The sequence below is a fragment of the Porites lutea genome, chromosome 2, assembly GCF_958299795.1.
Source record: "Porites lutea chromosome 2, jaPorLute2.1, whole genome shotgun sequence".
In the NCBI taxonomy this organism is placed as follows: domain Eukaryota; kingdom Metazoa; phylum Cnidaria; class Anthozoa; order Scleractinia; family Poritidae; genus Porites; species Porites lutea.
Window position 1 is genome coordinate 3,484,186 of NC_133202.1, and position 20,178 is coordinate 3,504,363.

Genomic DNA, 20,178 nt, shown 5'->3' on the forward strand with positions numbered 1-20,178 from the left:
AAGATCCAATGCGAATTGAATAACGCCACTGCAGAAAACGAATTTGTGTTTGATCTAAGAACCAAAGATGCTCACACTTATGTGGCCATCGAAGTAAGTGTCTTTGTTTAAAACTCTTTCTAGCTACAGATAATATTTAGTTTTCTTACCCAGAGTGGAAGAACCAGTAGAAAGCTGGCGGCCGCGGTGGGTTGCTCAACAAAGTTTTAAACGGGAGGCTCCGCCCCGAGGTCCAACCCCTTACCCTTCTATATAACATTTTTGGCAGAAAAGGTCCCCTTTTCGTTACCTTCTACGGAAAGTCATCATTCTTGTGTGTTAACAGAAGCCCTATCCAGTATGGTTTTCGCGCCGGCGCAAAAGCTATCCAGGATAGTGTGAAAGTAATTAACATAGCTTAAAAATTACAATATAATAGAATATTTAGCAATTATTCCTGGAGCCCGAATGGGCTCTGAGTCAATAGCCCATGAGGCCGAAGGCCGAATGGGCTATTGACAAAATGCATTCCGACAGCTGATGTTTAATATATAGATTTAGCCAGGGCTAAAAGCGAAGCTCCCATTAATCATTTATATAATTTAAATCAAACAATAAACTTGTAATCCACAAATCGGTTAACTTTAGGGCACATTCCTGTGACGTTTGAGGAAAAGGCTAAGTCACTTTAGGGAAAAATATTTTGCAAACAGTCCAAGAGTGAAACAAATCTTACATCGAGTTAATATATATAGTCTGAACACCTCCAAAAAAGCAATCATCTTCGATCACAGTCAAGAGCCATAATGGCTCTTGATCACAGTAGATTAAGGCCTGGACCAAACAAACTCTTCCCAAACAAAATAACCCAGTCGCCCAAGTTTGATAATAATGCCTACAAAACACTGACAAAAATTCCTTGAACAGCGATGCGATATTTGTCGTCTTATGTCACTACATGAGGAATTTCTGCAATTTGATTGGCTAAGAGCAGCGGTATTTCACCTTAATTCGAAATACCTAGATGTGAAAATTACAAACCCGGTTTTCCGGGTAGTAGTATAAACAAATAATTGCATGATTTGTACTTGATATTTGGCATAAATGCCACTCGTGATATTTTAAAATTGTCTCAAATTTCGAAATATCACTCGTGGTATTTATGCCAAATATCGCTACTAATCATGCTATTACCTATACTGGCGATTGAGGTTTCTTTCGCAGTGAGCCTCCGCTTGCGCACCCCGTTCAGAGAAGTCATTCCAAGCTAAACGTTCAAATGAAACCAGTTTTAAGATGGACAGTACTTTGATTTGCACTCGTTTGTCGGTAAATCAAAAGGCACCTTGTTCGCGGTCAACAATTCAACCTGCACAGGGATTCAACTCCGCGATACACTCACATTAGTGCCGTAAATAAAGCAAATCCTGAGAAGATATGAACAACCATATGAATTTTCTGAATTTCCATGCCACATATTAAGGCATCTTTTCCTACCACGAGACCGTAAAACTATTTTTGAAAAAGACAGCTAAATCCTTCTCTCCGCTGACGGTGGATCATTCGCGAAGATTTTTGAGTGCTATCAGCCTTGCGAGGAATAAGCACTTTCAACTTACGTTGATTCCAACAGCCAATCAGATCCTGTGGCATTGTTCTAACAGCCAATCAGCGTTGCAGCCAAATCTGGCTGAAAGCAGCACAATATTGTGAGAGTTTGTATCAGGCCCAATTTTAGCGGGAGCTCGTAAGAACTGCTAAAATTGGGCCTCATCATCGGTTATTCTTACCTAAACTTCTTGAATATTGAATTGCAAGCAAAAAGCAAACGACGAAAACAACATATGGAGTTCCATTTGCCAGCTTTCCGGCCAAAATAGCCATCATTATTCTCTGGTCCGCACAAAATTTAAAGTGGTCGTTTAAGCGTCTATAAATTGTCTCATTTGACGTATGTTAAAACTTTTAAGGCAAATAAACAAAGTGCAAATGCTTTAGACGCGGCATTATTAAATACTGAGTCACATCCACCGGCGAGTTTAGAAATTAATCTTTTAATTTTTAATAAAAAGTGATGTGTATAGTTTTGGTAGCAATCTCATTTAATCTCACAGGAAACATTTATTAACTTTCAAAATAAAGCTGTTCTTAAGTATGACTACCCTCCCCTCCATTCCATAAAGTAGCAGCTGATAAACGTTAATCTTGTAGTACTGTAGCAGCTACTATATGTTTAAAGCAATTTTTCACCTACAATTGTAGATTTATAACCTCGTTTTTATCATTTTACTTATTTTACTACAGATTTAAATTTTTCGCTCTCATAGTCAATCTCGTGGAAAGATGGCCTGTGGCCAAGGAATACCATATAGTTATTCTGCCGCGAATATTTTTTACTTCTATTGAAGAACCTTTTTAATTTCAGCCCTAAGATATTTGCTTGTAAACCGATAGGATTGACAGAATAAGTATTTTAATTTAAACGTTTGGTTTTTAAAAAGCAGGTGGTATGTTCATGCGTAAGTATATTTTAACACTGCTTTGTGAGATGCGCTAAAGGTTCTAAAACCTCGACATCAAACCGTTCACAATATGCATTTTAGCTCATTTACTAGAACATAACAATTCATTTTCCATGGAATAAAATGCCATATGCTGACATATTATATATCCTTTGGAGGTAAAAGTTTATGATGTTATTCGATAGAGCAAATAAAAATTAAACCTCAACTTCAAGCTGTGAATAGATTGGTAACAAAGATTTTAAAATCAAAGGGTGCGTAAGGCTAACTTGTGGATTAGTATAATTAATGTATTTTAGAAATGAAAGCTGATAATGAATCTGCAATTAGTATACCGGTATATTTTAAGTCTGTCAAAAAATGAACATATATTTTACGAAAAAAAAAAAAAAAAACCAAAAGGCCAAAAAAAAAAAAGGAAAAAAAAACTTCCTACAGCGTGAGTCGAACCCAGGAACCTTCGACACGGTAGGTCTACGCGTTTTCCGCCAAATTAATCAACTTTAACACTTAAGTTAACTTTAACACAAAGTACATAAGCGTCTGTCAAAGTTGGCCACCGCCCTAATTTGAAATATTCAAAGTCCACATGAAGACAATCGTCTTGTGACTCCTGTGAAATGTACAATATCAGCACATCGCGGAACGGAAACGATCTACGACAGTTGTCGTTTTGATATCGGGCGCTTTCGTGTGGAGCCGACTGATACACGTAACGGTGTCTACATCTGAGTGAGACATTTTTTGCGGCATATCGCAATGCCCACAATAACTTGTTCCTTACGCTACGCGTAATCCAAAAGTTAAAAATAGGTTGCGCATATCAACTTTGGCCCAACTAGTAATAGACAATACAATAAATATACTGTTAGGGAAAGTTCATTTAATATGACAAGGGGGGGGATGAAGATATTGAGGGGGGGCTCCGAAAATTTTTAGACACCCGAAGGGGGGGCTCTGAAAAAATTGTTGCGCTAGGAGGGGGGGCTCCGAAAATTTGTATACTTCAAAACCAGCACATGACATCATCATACAGATCGGATGGTTTTCAACTCAACAATTTAATGACCTGTGCAACTCAGCTATATCACGTGGTTTACAGATATAACAAATGTAGTCTCAGTAATTATTACACTCTTGTTCATCCCAAAAATGCTTCAGACAACTGTATCACAACTGTATCTCAAGTTTGTCATAGTATAAACCATTGAAGACAATAACGGTAAATATATTTAATACAGTCTAGCGATCTTTTTTCAGGGGAGCAAAGGAATTGAAGGAGGAGGGGGGGGGGCTGTGAAATTTTTTCGACTACCAAGGAGGGAGCTCCTAAAAAATTGAACCGCTAGCGAGGGGGGCTGCTAAAATTTCAAGCTTCGAGTTTCAATATCTTCATCCCCCTCCCACCCCCCCTTGTCATATTAAATGAACTTTCCCTTATTTACAAATTATTAAAAAACAGCCAACATATGCATGTCTATTGCCGTTTCTTTTTTACCATGGGGAATTAACCAATCAAATCACGTTACAAGCAAGTCCACATTTTACTTTGTACTATAGTAAAAAGTGAATAGTAGCGAACAAATTAAAAGTAATCTTAAAGTTTTTTTAAAGATTGCACCATACGGTTCATGATTCACAGGTTGATAGCCTTGGCCACTCACTATTAGACTAGTACGAGATCAGGACATATTAGTCTCTGTTTGTTTTCCCTTTCCAGTGTTGCGGGTGAACGTGGTTAAGTGATGTCTTCTTTTGAGATTTATTTTTTTTATGGGTACATACGCATGTAAATAAGGTGAAATTACTATGTTTTATTTTGATGGCCTCGGTAAACATTTCATGGAAAGCTCTGTTAACGAACACTTGTTCACTTAGATACATCCAGCTGAATAATGTCACAAGACCTACATTGGGAAAATAAAACGTACAACACTGAAAAGGTCTACTCACATCAACTTTCCACGAGATGGGGAGATTGGTTAATTACTAATATTTCCTTTTTTTTTCTTTCTTACTAAAGACGTGTGTCTTGGAACCTCCCGGTTTCGCTTTTTATTAAAGTGTACAAACAAGATTTTTAGACCACTCCGAGGTCTCGCGTGAGACTGGGTCATTACTGTGACGAATAGCACCATGGGATTGTTTTGGGGACGTCATCTCTTGTTTTGTTAATTAATAAAAAATTGGGAAAGAGACTCGGGTAAACGTTCGTCCCAAAAACAGTTTCTTAACAATTATTGGATGAGGTTTTTGTGATATCCAGAATAATTAAGGTGAGGTAGGGGTTATCAGCGGAAGCCGAAGGCCGAGGCTGATGACGTTGATTATTCTGGATATCACAGGAACCAAATCTAATAATTCTTTTACTATACATTGAACGAATTCTTTCTTTCTTGCTTCGACATAAAATGTATGTTTTAAAAGTTTGTGCCAACTCTTTCTTTTCCTCAGGTTCGCTCAGTTTTTTCTCTTTCACGTAATCAGCAAACAGCTCCTTAGCCACCTTCGTCGACCTTTTTGTGTTTTGTGTGTCTTTGTTTTAAACTATTCTTTCGATGACCTGCTTGGTCAACGAAGAAAACCTGGAAGTCATGTTTTTGCTTCTTCACTGACGGCAAGCAACACAAAGCGCGCTAAGTTGACATGATTACCCTTAGAAATCATGCACCGCGGTCATACATGACATGATTACCTGTGACCTTGAGTGTCCTTGACATGATTATTGTATAATCTGCAGCTAGATGACGTCCCGGGCATTGATTTCGAAAATTCACTGTACGCTTTCGGCCAATCAGAAAAGAGATAGTGAGTTCAATGTATAATAAATAATGCAATTGGACGTAACACCGACCCAGTCTCATGCGCAGTCTTGAATTGGTTAAAAGACTTTAAAAACATTTTCACAGCTTTGCAAGATATACTTTAGGAATTTTATGGCATAAGCCCATTAACATTTCTCAGTCTTTAACACTATGTAATCATCTATTGACAATCAGCAATCTATTGATGACACGGCTCTAAGGTTTACTGAAGAGTCCGGGACGATGTGTTGTTTCCAAAAACTACACGAAATCCAATTCTGCGTGCCACACTTTTGCTTCAGACTTTGCTTTGTAATTACAATGAGCGTTAGCTGAAATACTGTAAATTGTTACATGCAAATAAAGCATTCTACTATTACTGCTGCTACTGTAATGATATTCCAATGATACTAATAATATGATGATATTCCAAAAACGCCTAAGGAAATCCGTTGGCATGAACTTAAACATAGGCAACGAGCAAACTGAAATTGTTCAGCAATACACCTATTTAGGTACACGTTTAATTACAACAGGAAACTTTACCCTTGCATTAGAACACTTAAAAGAAAAAGCCCTGCACGCTGTCTCTAGTATAAGAAAGAAATTTTGATGAAAGACAAAACCTAGTCAAGTTTAAAATAAGTAATCACAAATTTATGATTTAACTAGGTCGATATCAGATCGATCATGTGCCCAGAGAAAGTAGATTATGTCCACTGTGTAAGTTAAATCAAATTGAAAGTGAAACTCATTTCCTCTTTCATTGCCCGAAATATTCTTTGCAGAGACAACGTTTTTAAAATAAACTGAATAAAATAGTAAGCAGACATTAAAAAGAAATCAACATCAGAAAGCATAAAACTTCTCGTGAACTCTAACGATTATCATGTAAATAAGCTAGCAATGAAATTCATTTCCTCCCGTATGACTATACGTGATATTATGTTATTGTCAAGTGTAATTATAAGTAATGAAACTTAAGTTGACAAGTATACTATATTAATTGAAATAGGTATAAACTTTTGTAATACTGTAAAATGTTAATGTCATGCAAATAAAGAAATCTATTAATTACTTACTTACTTGCTTAGTATGGTTACTTACTACTACAACTACTACTACTACTCCACTGACGACGACGACTACTACTACTACTACTACTACTACTACTACTACTACTACTACTGCTACTTAATTTCCAAATTACAAAATGAAAACCAAGCACTTCTAAAGAAAAATGCGAAAATATCGAAGGATAATGCAACCATGAGAAGGAAACAGAACCAGCTTGAAGCGGAAATCGCCTTTCTTAAGGACCAAATTAAAGCCCTTTGGGAAATAATACAACTGCCGCCGGAAACAACTAACACGTCGAACCAGACCTCTCGTGAAGAAATGGAAGACAAATTTACTGATAGCACAGGGAATAAAGCTGCCACTCCTACATCAAAATGCAACCAATGGTCAGAAGATGATTTCGCAACCAAAGTGTGTTATGAGGCACTTATAATAATTACCGGAGTAAGCAGATACATTCAGGTACCTTGCTAAGGCAGGTAATGTGGACGCAAGTCCATTAAAACGTGTAAACGCAAACAAATTAACTTACAGATAATTACGGCTTCCGTTCACATGAGATTCGTGTGAAAAGTCTCCAGGATGGAGTTTTGTAAGTGGAGAATATCTTCTCTTGTGGACACACAGATGTAAACGCTGAAGTTTGCATGTGCTCATAAACTTAAAGAAATTGTGTGGACATTGCCTCAAACAGTCAGTAATAATTCTTAGATAATTGTCATTCAAGAGGAACATTTTGTATAAAGACGCTTTATTTTCAAACAGTACATTTACTTTAATTGGTATTCTGGAAGAGTACATCTTAGCTAGCTTTCGAGCAGCATCGTTGATGAAAGTCCTCTTAATTACAACGAATATGAATAACTTCCTTCTTCTTAAAACGCTGCGAAAGTATTATAAACCTTAGCTCGCTACCGAGGTGATGTTACCAAGAACGGAACAGAAACTCCGAGGTGTGGAAGGAACCCACTTGAATCATTTTATTTCGACATTCATTAGTAGTTTTGGTGAATTGAGGCGTTTTTGGTACTTCTGTTATTTTTAATTTTCCATTTTATATTTTAATCATTACTTTGGTTTTTGGGTGTCCCCAATTAGTTTACGCCTTTGTCAACTAGAACAACATTAAAGTTAATAATTCTTATTGGATATTTATCGTACAAAGCCAACTTGAAAATTAACCTTCAACGAATATTGTTTTCTTATTATTAAATTTTATTCATCTAAAGCTTTTTAAAATGCTATACTGAAATTAGCTTATAGAACACGTTCAAGTAATGAAGTATGCCTTATAGCTTTGTATTCTTTTAATGAAAAATGAGAACTATATACCGTAAATAAAATACGAATATAAGCCCGGGGCTTATATTTTTCAAAGGCCCTTTTTGAGAGGCTTATGTACGGAGGGAAATTTGCGTTTCAAAATCGATTGGGCTAGCCTTATAGTTGGAAGGAAATTTACCGTTTTTGCTTTGTTTTACTTTGTAAAGTTGAGGGCAATATCCAAGTACAAGCCCCTGGGGGCTAATATTTGGAGGGGCGATTTAACGGAGGCTTTTTCGCGTTACTTGTTTGGGGGCTTATGTTTGGCGGGGCTTATACATGGAGGGGCTTATTTTTGGAATTTTATGGTATATTATGAAAATAAACTATCAAGATTCCATCTAGACCGAAGGAACCTGTCATCCCTAATACGTCAAGATACCTGCAGTCTTTCAATCATTAGCATAATATACATCAAATTAAGAAATTGTTAATATTCTTAAAAGCAGTGACATCTGGGAGTTTGTAGGCTAGTGAAGGACGAAGCGAACGAAAATGGCTTACTCGGACAAGAATATCTCCTATAAAAGTTCTTTTGTCCATTTTATGGTTTTTATGTCGCTTCGTCAAAATTTGGCATCTTCAGGTGAGAAACTGGTGAATTCTGACCATTCTAGTAATATTCAGTTAGTTTCTTAAGTATATTGTCCTACATTAATTAACTGTAGTTATCTACCACTTTTTGCAAATTCGTCAAATGTCATAGACTATATATAGTACTTTTAATAAAAACCCTAAACTTTCGAGGCCCAGAAATTGAAAAGTAAAATTTAACCTTACACCAAAACGAAGCTAGTGCGTGCGAGTGCGTGCGCAAGTAGGGTGTTTTCTGTTTCACAATTTGGTTTGTTGTGATCCGAAACATGCATTTATGTTTTTTAGAATGTTCCTTTTCGTGTTGTCACGGTAAAGTTGTCGAGTCTCAGATCGGCTCCTGCAGCAGGTTCTTTCATCGAGAAGTAAAGGTACCCGCGAGCTCCACTGAAAGGCACCAAGAGTGACACACCAAAGTTTCCGCCATCTGTCATAGATATTCGGTGAAACTAGGTCAGGTACAAGGTAGTGAAGAGAATGAATGAATGAACGAATGAATGATGGAATCACCGTGCTCATTTCCACGATATACCATGCTTAAGAATACGGCTATTTGGGAGACTTTCCATAAAGCCAGCGTTATGACCGACTTTGACTCTTTTTGTTTATCAACCTCCCTTCCTGAAAAATGCCTTTGAATACTTTAAAGTTTGTTTCTAATTTACCCTCCGGGGAAAGTAGACTTAATTTGGCTTTGTGCTGTTCAAGGCCTCGGTGATTAAATTCAAGACATACCCACTGACTGAGTTGTACAAAACAATATATTGACTTAACTCGTGGAGAAGAAGTGTTATGAAAAAATTGGAAGATACTATGAATGCAGCTCTTTAAACCACTGAGGAAGAGGGATCTCCCTCGAAACGTCTGGATTTTTGTACCGTTTCAACGTCCATTTTGATAAACTTTGTAAAAATCGCCGAGAGGAAGCCTATTTTCGGCCTTTGTTCCTACTGTTATTCGCAGTAAAAGATGCGCATTTAAAAATTAAAGGACGCTCGACGCCGTGAGTTTTAGCGCTCATGCCAGAAAAAGCCGTACAACTCAGCGGCACCCAACGACTGTTTTCTTTAAAATATCTGTTCGGAGAAGCAAATATTGCCTAGAGTTTCCTATTACTTGACGACGGCTGAAAATTTCTAGATGACCGTTCCATTCATGTACAATTTTCGAAGTTTATTTAATAAATTCCCTACGATTTTATGAAGTTTAATTTTCCCATTTTACTTCCCAAGTTATGCTATTTTTCATAGAAAAAGGGAAACCTAAAATTTTCGGATTAAAAATGGAGAGAGGGATTAGAAAATGTCTCACTTTCGTAATGCGTCAAATTTCACTGATCTAAAATTTTCGGGAAATAATACTGATCAGAAGCCCTTGTAATTTCGAAAAGACTCAAGTTGCCCTAGGATGACCGAACAGATACAAATTTTACACTGCTGCTTAATTAGAATGCTTTTCTAGAGATCTAAAAGTACTCTGGATAGCCTAAAAAGTGTTTTCAGTGTATTTAGGAGGAAACCGTCGTTGGTTCCCCTGACAACTACAGAACATGAAAACATTTTCATAACGATTCATTTTTGACAAGAGACTTTGTTTGATCCGACTAACTGTAGTGTATTGAATTCCGAATCAAGCCACCCGAACTAAGCCTGGGCCTAGTTCTTTTCTCTATCAATCATGACTGTCACCAGTCTGTTTACCATAGGTCTTTCACTGATACTATTCTTTACTTCGTTCAAATCGCATTCAATTATATTACTAGTATGCAGTACATTCCCTCCTTTCTTAGAGATAAAAAGCTGGAGCGAATGAGTCATTTTGAGTCATTTTGACCTTTAATTAAGTTGTTAATACTCAGAAAAGACAATTAATAATTAATGACAAGAATTGCAGACCTGTTTGCTACTGGCTCAGTAAGATGTCATTAACGTCAAGACACAAGCAATATGTCTTCTGAACAACACTTTATAACTGAGTTAATAACGTGTTGGATAAAACGGCAGGCAAGATGAAAATTTGGCTAAACAAGAACGCTCTTACAGCAGCTATCAGTCTTACTTGCTTGGCGGAGATTACATCGAGAAATGACGAGGCGATTAGTTCTACACGAAACAAGATTTACTCGTTAAGGGTTTTTTACTTCCTACTTTATCGAGGTCGAGTATTCTTCAGGATATTTACTTTTTATTTGTTTCTGAATTGATTTAGTACGCGTGTTAGCAACGACCGCTGTACGCTGTACCGCTGTACGCGTGTATAACAACACATCACAAGACCGTTTGCATACAATGAAATTACAACACCCGACCATGGCAGTTTTGCTGATTAAGTTTCTTATTTTTTCGACCACTCGGCAGTGTGCACTTGTTCCAAAGTAATCAACGCTTTCAAGCGATAGAATTCTTGGACCGACACGTTTCGGAAAAGCTCTAAATTTAATCTTTCCTAAGCTTTCTTGGCAAAACATGCGTGGCTTCGTCGGTCACGCAACGATTCTTATTCCCATTTTCCAGGGTCTCCGCTACGAACGCTTGGTACAATGACCTCCCTTTTGTGTCATAAATGCGAAGAAAAACGGCTGCAGATTATGAGTCTCGCTGCCTACACAAGCGAGACTAATTAAACACAGGATTTTTTCTGTCCCAGTTATTGTGCAACTCTTACGGGCTGTTTACATGAAGGGGGGAATATCCTAGAAGGCGGATCATCCTAGCGCCATATGTTTTCTGCAATCGGTTTGCATACAAAAGGTGGTAGTTGTCCTTAGTGCTAGGATCTTCCTAGTTGGAGGATCTTAAGGTAGGAAGATCCTGGCACCATGTAAACTGTCTTTGCTAGGAAGATCTTAGTACTGAGGACAAACTAAACAAAAATGGCAGCGTCGTTCAGTGCATGGCTAATCCATATCACGGCAATAAAGGCCGACATTTTTGTGATTGCGTTACCGCGAGCTGATTGTGTGAACTCTGCTGAAAGGTAGTTATCAACGCAAGTAAAGACGGCAGAAGGGTCCAAATTGCATTTTTGTTTTTGTCGCCCGCTATTTTGAATTCCCTCTCGCAGTTCTAGATCCTTCTCTACTTGGTACCAGACGGACCGAAATTTCTGCATGGAAACCCAACGAAAGGTTGTTATAAGTAATTTATTTACGGCTTTAAAACATGATTTCAGCGTGTACGTGACAAAAAAATTATGAATCAAGTGACAAACAAATATCGCTCATTTCGATAGAAAGCCGTTTCAATACAGATCGTTAACTCGAGCAATGAAAAATCCCAACAAACGAAGGGAAAATTTACTACTCGATGATTGAGTGGACCTCGTCAATAGCGATAGCTGCAACTTGCTTTCCAAGCTTTCCTTTCACGAAGTCCTTTTGTCCATTCCTTAGACAACCACGATTTGTGACTGCAGTACGCCTTTGAGTGAATTTTTAAGGATCATACAATTTCACAGCTTCCACTTTTAACGGCTTCATCCACATCTTCTCCCATCATTGCCGCCGCTACTCCGATTTTGTTCAAATGTTCCACTTGGTCTTTCATGATGGCAATCAAACGGAGTTACCACAACAATCGTAAATGGCATTCTATTCCTGCCTTCATTCCAACGCACGCTTTATTCGAGGAAAAAGCTGGAAAATAAGTCTTTTCCAAAGCCAGTCGGTGAAATTGCGAAGACATCTATCCCGCCGACTACGTGTTTTAAACAGTTCCTTTGCTCTTCGCGTTTAGCCTCCACGTTTGGAAAGTCACTCAGCTCTGTGTTTGTTGCGAGTTCGAATTCTAGACGGGACGTAGAGTCTGTCACCATCGCCATATCGCATTTCTCGCTGTGATCAAAGACGCTCCACTGTTGACAAAAACTGTCAAAATCAACCAATCAGAGGGTATACCAGGATCTGGTATACCGGAACGCACTCTTGTTAAAAATTCTTACAAGCGTTACCGCACCTCTCTCCCGAGTCCCCCTCTACTTTTCATCGCTATCTTTACTTCGCACCGCTCCATGAGGACCCGCGAGACTTAGAGATCGGCGAAGTCGGTCATCTGAAATGACCGATTGCGCAATGTAAAACAAAAGACGTGTTGACAACTCATAGAATACGATCCTCTTTAAATCATCACGACTGAATGTTTCATTTTATTTACAAGTCATCGTTTGACAGCTTAACCAAATTAATTAGAAATTTGATTCATTGCACTCAATGGAAACACAGAAAAAAACTCGTGGGACCTTTCAAAGCAAGCCGCGACAACGGCGAGTAAAACGCGTGAACAATTTTGCGTGTGAGCTGCAAATGCCCAGTTAAAAACTATTTTTCTCGTGAGTGAAATATTTGGCTAAAAGCGAGGAAAACTAAATGCACGCCGTAACAATTATTCCGAAACCAAATCTTACATAGAATTCTTTAGTCAGTTTGCGAAGGTTAACTCAAAATTTTTTAGTACAATATTTATTTTGCCAACAGAAGGCCTCGTTGCTTGAACGACTATAAACTGCAGTCTATTATTTTCCATTACAAAACCGCGAACTGCTAAATGCGGGCGTCTCGACCTTCACTGATTTCACTGAAAAGCTTTGGCCGAAAACGGAAAGCGCGGGCATGGAAAGTCTCTGGCACCCAGGGTAAATTCTCTATTCTAAAGTTGTTGTTTACAATCTCGCTAGCTGGAATAAGAACTAAACAGATTTTAAGAGAAAAGGCGGGCTGCAAACAGTCTAGAAAGACTTTCTTAAATGTTTGAAATAAACACGACTTAAAAACTCGTAATGTTGTGAGACGTGACCTTAGAGTTTGCTTGAACAACAGGGGTTTTCCTTCTTTCCCTCGTCGCGCGTTGGTCATCATGCCGCACATAGAGCGTTCTAAAATTGTATTTTTCCGCCGCACTGAGACTTACATTTAGCGGTCATGAAAATGGTCTATGCAAAAAAAGGCGGCCTGCAAGCAGTCTACAAAAACTCTCTTAATTGTTTGAAATAAACACGACTTATAAACTAGTAATAATGTGAGACGTGACCTTAGAGGTCCTTAGAGTTTGCTTGAACAACAGGGGTTTTCTTTGTCGCGCGTTGGTCACTATGCCGCGCGTGGAGCGTTCTAAACTTTTACTGAGCGAATCTTATTTTTTCCGCGACATACATTTCGAGGTCAAGAAGATGGTCCATGTATATTGGGTAATTATTTTCTAAAAATAAAGATTTTAGTTTCTTTTGTTTTCACTCAAGATCATTTTTTAGACGCTGATGCAGTCCATTAAGTTTTTCTTGGAACAAGTTAGTCTTTGAACTGGAGCGCCATTTTTTTCTGTAGGTATTAAAGTATTATACCTGCCAAGATTGCAGTCATAAGCCTAAAAATGGTCAAAGTTAAGAAAAAGGATTGCTTAATATTAGCTTTCAAAAGTTTCAACATTTTTAAATCTTTATGATATGAGTTTTCATATGAGCGAAAAGCTTTTAGACACATAAACGTATAAAGTTCATGGTGCCTCCGGTTGATTTTTTGCTCTTCAAGGGCTATTGCTTGAACAAAGCCTTCTGGAGCATCTAAAGGTCGGTAGTTGTTAAAATGATAATACTAGGTTAATAAATACATGTTTCAATACTAAGGAAAACTATTACTTGTTCATTCCCCTGCAGTTTAAGGCAAAACGCAATAGAATCCAGCCATATCCTAAATGCACAGAAAAAGATACAAAACTCAACAGAAAGGACAAATAGAATAGCATAGAGTTCATGCCATTATCAATAACAACCCTTTATGATCCAGTGTAACTGCAAACAACAATATTTTCTAAATGGCCGATTGCCAGTAAGAGAAGTATAATGTCAAAAACCCATTCCCAAAACCTACTCACTTAAGATGACCATTAGATAAGTTTACAGGTGAATTAAAAATGTGATGAATTTCTAACACACAGAAACACGGGCGACACACTTAGTGTTCTGTTGCATTTCACAATTTGCACTTAGGAGTCGCAGAACATCATGGCATTATCAAAAACCTACTCACTCAAGATGACTATTAGATAAGTTTGCAGGTGAATTAATAATGCCATGAATTTCAAACTCGCAGAAACACGGGCGACACACCTAGTGTTCTGTTGCATTTCACAATTTGCACTTAGGAGTCGCAGAACATCATGGCATTATCAAAAACCTACTCACTCAAGATGACTATTAGATAAGTTTGCAGGTGAATTAATAATGCCATGAATATCTAACTCACAAAAACACGGGCGACACACCTAGTGTTCTGTTGCATTTCACAATTTGCACTTAGGAGTCGCAGAACATCATGGCATTATCAAAAACCTACTCACTCAAGATGACTATTAGATAAGTTTGCAGGTGAATTAATAATGCCATGAATTTCTAACTCACAGAAACACGGGCGACACACCTAGTGTTCTGTTGCATTTCACAATTTGCACTTAGGAGTCGCAGAACATCATGGCATTATTAAAAAACCTACTCACTCAAGATGACTATTAGATAAGTTTGCAAGTGAATAAATTCCATGAATTTTTAACTCACAGAAACACGGGCGACACACCTAGTGTTCTGTTGCATTTCTCGATTTGCACTTAGGAGTCGCAGAACATCATGGCATTATTAAAAACCTACTCACTCAAGATGACTATTAGATAAGTTTGCAGGTGAATTAATAATGCCATGAATTTCTAACTCACAGAAACACGGGCAACACACCTAGTGTTCTGTTGCATTTCACAATTTGCACTTAGGAGTCGCAGAACATCATGGCATTATCAAAAACCTACTCACTCAAGATGACTATTAGATAAGTTTGCAGGTGAATTAATAATGCCATGAATTTCTAACTCACAGAAACACGGGCGACACACCTAGTGTTCTGTTGCATTTCACAATTTTTGCACTTAGGAGTCGCAGAACATCATGGCATTATTAAAAAACCTACTCACTCAAGATGACTATTAGATAAGTTTGCAGGTGAATTAATAATGCCATGAATTTCTAACTCACAGAAACACGGGCGACACACCTAGTGTTCTGTTGCATTTCTCGATTTGCACTTAGGAGTCGCAGAACATCATGGCATTATTAAAAACCTACTCACTCAAGATGACTATTAGATAAGTTTGCAGGTGAATTAATAATGCCATGAATATCTAACTCACAGAAACACGGGCGACACACCTAGTGTTCTGTTGCATTTCATAATTTGCACTTAGGAGTCGCAGAACATCATGGCATTATCAAAAACCTACTCACTCAAGATGACTATTAGATAAGTTTGCAGGTGAATTAATAATGCCATGAATTTCTAACTCACAGAAACACGGGCAACACACCTAGTGTTCTGTTGCATTTCTCGATTTGCACTTAGGAGTCACAGAACATCATGGCATTATCAAACACCCACTCTTGAATACATACAGATAAATGAAAAAGAAGAATTTCTTCTTAAAGTTAAATGTCGCCCTTTAAACAAACATATTGTAGTGTTTTCTGTCAAAAAAAATCCACTTTTCTTTAAGACCTCTGTATGCCTAATCACATTTGCAAAACAGTTTCTGAGATCAGCCTTTATGAAAAAAAAAAAAAAAACATTATTAGCCATTGAAAAGTGACAGGAATTAAAGTAAAAGGAGAAAAAATTGAATTTAAATAAGGGAGAAACAATGGGCTTCAAAAATTATGTCACACAATAATTACAAGAAAATGATATTTCAACAAACAATAAACTGGTTAACTGACCTCATTTCTCACAATTTGCTATGCAAGTTGGTATACTGACTTTGTTATTTAATAAAAGCGAGTCATCCCCATTGTTACTTGGTTGTTTCCTGAGTGAAGGATGTGTACAGAGATTTTGGATTGGCGGGCTATTTTCGGGAATTGGCGGGCTATTCGATTTTGGCGCCAATGGACAGAACCCTTGAATCAAAATGAAATGATCCAGTCGACCACCTCTTGAAATCCGCTTCTAGAAACAGGAGTTAGCTAAGGGACTTGTGGCGAATGATATCGAGCGACAGCGGACCAAAAAGCCCCCTCCATCGACGGCACGGAGAACCAACTCATACAAGCACGAACGCCATCTTGTCAGACTGCTTAAATTCCTCGCTAAAACTCTTGACTGAATCGGAGGAGCCGAACATGCATAGCTTTCCATTACATAGGCTGGAATTCAAAGCAATGATACCAAGTCTTTTCGGTATCCAGCGAAGGAGAAAAAAACCCGGCGCAATAGAATAGACGAGGATCGTCACACATGTACACCGCCATCACTCGTGGCTCTCACTCTCAGGAATCTTCTGACAAAGTATCTTGGCAGATCTAGCGCGATATACCAAAAGCATACCATATAAAGTAAAATCCAATTAATGCCATTGTAGGATGGGTTATACTTTTACTTGCACAATCCTTTTTTCGACTTGCTGATTTGTTTCTTTGTTTTGACATTACGACGCATAAATAAAGACTGCAGTCAACCGCATGCCTAAAAAGCGGCTCAATATTTACACTGGACTCCGTGTCTTCGCTACAGATCGGCTATCGTGAGATAGCACCGGCCAGTCGCATTAGGCAAAATCTCGTTTAGCCTTGAAGCATTTCAGTTTGAAAGGGAAAATATATTTTTGATAAGACAATTCGTTCTTCCGCTTTATTTCTTGATCATTGCTGTCCGCGCGTCCTGGCGCGTGGATTCCTCGTGCTGAAATCTGGCCAAAAAATTATCTAGAACGCAACTTGAAGGTTTTGCAAGGCATACACTTTACTATAAGCAAAATTGTTTTAATTTTGCTTTATTTTAATTTTTACAATGGATAGCGTTGTATTTTCATCTGGTTTTTACTATCTTGAACACGTTCTGAGCTTTCAAAAGGATTACTACTGTAGTGGCATATGACAGGGTTGACACCTTATCGGATTACGTTTTTTGGCCAGAAATTAATGTACTAATTAAATTCCCACAGCAGGAAATTCTCTTGTCACCTTTTGAAAACAAAGCGTCCGTAGCAACTAAGAAATCATGCTGATCGCAAAAAAAAGTCTCTTGCGGATCCTCATGCACTATCTGAACGCTTGGAACAGGCTACCTTCCATGTAATTAATCAGTCCCTTGAAAAAAGAATGATACTTATTAATATTAATGATAATTTCTATGTCCACAAGAGGTTAAACTTTAAGTTTTTCTAATCATCCCAGCTGAGGAGGGCCGCATCATAGTGTTTAAAGAACCTGTACCAAACAAAGTCCTGACAGATCACGTGATCAGAAGTGAAACCGCACCCAATGAAGGGAGCTGTCGAGTGAAGTGTTATATGGAGCCCAACTGTGTGTCCATCAATATGAGACCATTGACAGAAGGAAAGATGAAATGCGAATTGAATAACGCCACTGCAGAAAAGGAATTTGTGTTTGATCTAAGGACCAAAGATGCCCACACTTATCTGGCCATCGAGGTAAGCGCTTTTGTTTGGAACTCATCTTAGATACAGAATCTCTAGCGACCTCGGTGACGAGGCTGTTCATAAAGGTTAATGGGGGCTGACATTTAGTTTAAAATAAGATCTAACGTCAAATTTTTATTCCGCTAGTGGGATGGCCTGCGTAGCAAGCGTTTCCGGTTGTGTTATTGCGCGAAAGTTGGGGCAAGAGTAAAATAAATGCTCTCGTCCCAGCTTTTCTCGACGATCTCAAGTGGAAACGCTCGCTACACAGCCTGCTACTGGAACTTAGCGAGTTTGATATCAAGATCGCTTAAATGGTTCGTTCAAGACGTTTTTGAACTAACAAACGACAATAAGCCTGTACCGATAGGAGCATTTTTTCATTCAAAGTCTTGTTTATATATTTCTTAAAGTGATGGGGTGATGGCTTTGGGCTACCTTAATACTTTGCTTTTTTGCGGCTAACGCTGTAACAATTTCTCCTAGTAACGGGGTTAATTAATAAAGAAGTTTTCGTCTATGAAAGGCAAATTATTTGCGTATGAAAAAAATATACGGAAATTTATCAGCAGCGAGACAAGACACACAAACGGCTTTCACGATTTTTACGACTAAGAAATCAAACATTCTACATCGAACATCTTACATTACACCTGTTGACTCTAATGAATGAAGTTTTGACTTCCGGCTATCGGTTTGTCCATTCTTAAGCCCTCTAATATACTTATAATCTGGTAGTTGTTTTTGATTGCTGCTCCTTATTCCAGAATCCCTGCAGCAGTAGTCCATGTCTAAACAACGGGACATGTCAAGCTGGATTCACAAGTAAAGGGTTTCGTTGTATATGTCTTCCGGGATTCCCCGGAACAAACTGTCGTGCAGGTACGTGCATGCAACAATTTTTATTGCACATTTGGCTTAAACCATACTTTTAAAGAAAGATCAACTGATTAGGGCCTTAGTAAGAGAGAGGTATTTTTTTGAGGAATTGAGTAGAAGGCTAACGTTCGCTTTCTTTTCTTCCCAGCTTCTTTTTCTTTTCTTTCTTTCTTTCTTTCTTTTATTGATAAACATTCTACGTCTTCTACTAGACTTCATTTTAGTGGGAAACGTTTCAGCTGACGTTTAGCTAAAGTCCCGAAGATCGGGAACTTTTTTTGACAGGGAGTAGGGTTCTGGTAGTGTCAACAAAAAAGATTTTCAAAGGAATTTTCTGGTCAACTGTAGACGTTTTTGAGTATTCCTCTGTCACGTTAAACTGAATCTTACACGTTTGGGTATGGTTCGAACGATCTGTCTTTGCTATACAGTACATGTTAGCGGTCAAAACTGTCCATGAACGCAGGAGTGATGACGTCACAGGTGGTACAATGGACGATGATATGCACAATCGGTAATGTGTGGCTCGAGTGCGAGTGGGTTAAAGCAGTGTAACTGATGAAGCCACATGCACACCAAGGAAGTGCAAGTAATCGTCAGTTAGTTCCTGGGGAATATCCCAAGAGTTTTGATTTATATCTAATCCTGGTTATTTTCAATCTCTGTGTTTAGCCAAATCATGTAGTGACCTAAAGAAGATTGAGCCTAGAGCAGAGAGTGGAAGCTACGTCATTGACCCTGATGGAGAAGGTGGCTTGCTTCCTATGTATGACGTCATCTGTGACATGACTGACAAAAATGGAGTTGGCGTGGCAGTCATCAGTCACGACAGCGAGAACAGAACCTTGGTGAAAGGATACGAACCTAAAGGTACCTACTTGCGTGACATTCATTACACTGGAGTGAGTCTGTCTCAGCTAGCGAATCTCACCAGAGTCTCCCTGCGCTGTGAACAGTTTATCAGGTATGAGTGTTATCATTCAAGGTTTTGAATTCCAATGGAAACGGTCCATTCGGATGGTGGGTGTCACGTGATGATGATAAGATGACGTACTGGGGCGGAGCAACTGATGGCAAATGCGCCTGTGGAATGAACAATACATGTGCAAACCCCAGACGTGGTTGTAATTGCGATAAAAACGACAACGTGTGGCGTGAAGACAGTGGTTTCCTTACCAACAAAACAAAGCTTCCGGTCAAGCAGCTCAGGTTTGGAGACACTGGAGACACGAATGAACAAGGTTACCATACTCTGGGGAAATTAAAATGTTATGGTATCGTCTGATAAAGCAAACTGCACTCAGATAATAAAAATCAACTACAGTCGACTCTCTCTTAACGGACACCTCTATAAGACGGACACCTCTGTAAAATGGACACCTAGAGTTGGTCCCTGCCTTTCCTTACTCCCTTTATTTGACTCTCTATAAGATGGCCATCTCTCTAAGACGGACACTTACTGCCGGTCCCAAAGGTGTCCGTCTCAGAGGGAGTTGACTGTAATTGTATTTTGTGTATCATTTTCGTATAGACAATCAATTGACCTAACCT

General features: G+C 38.4%; 1 pseudogene; it reads left to right on the plus strand.

The window, feature by feature from the left end:
* Window positions 1–17,490: 17,490 nt before the first annotated feature.
* LOC140926499 (contactin-associated protein-like 2) lies at window positions 17,491–19,912 on the plus strand (annotated as a pseudogene).
* Window positions 19,913–20,178: the final 266 nt, after the last annotated feature.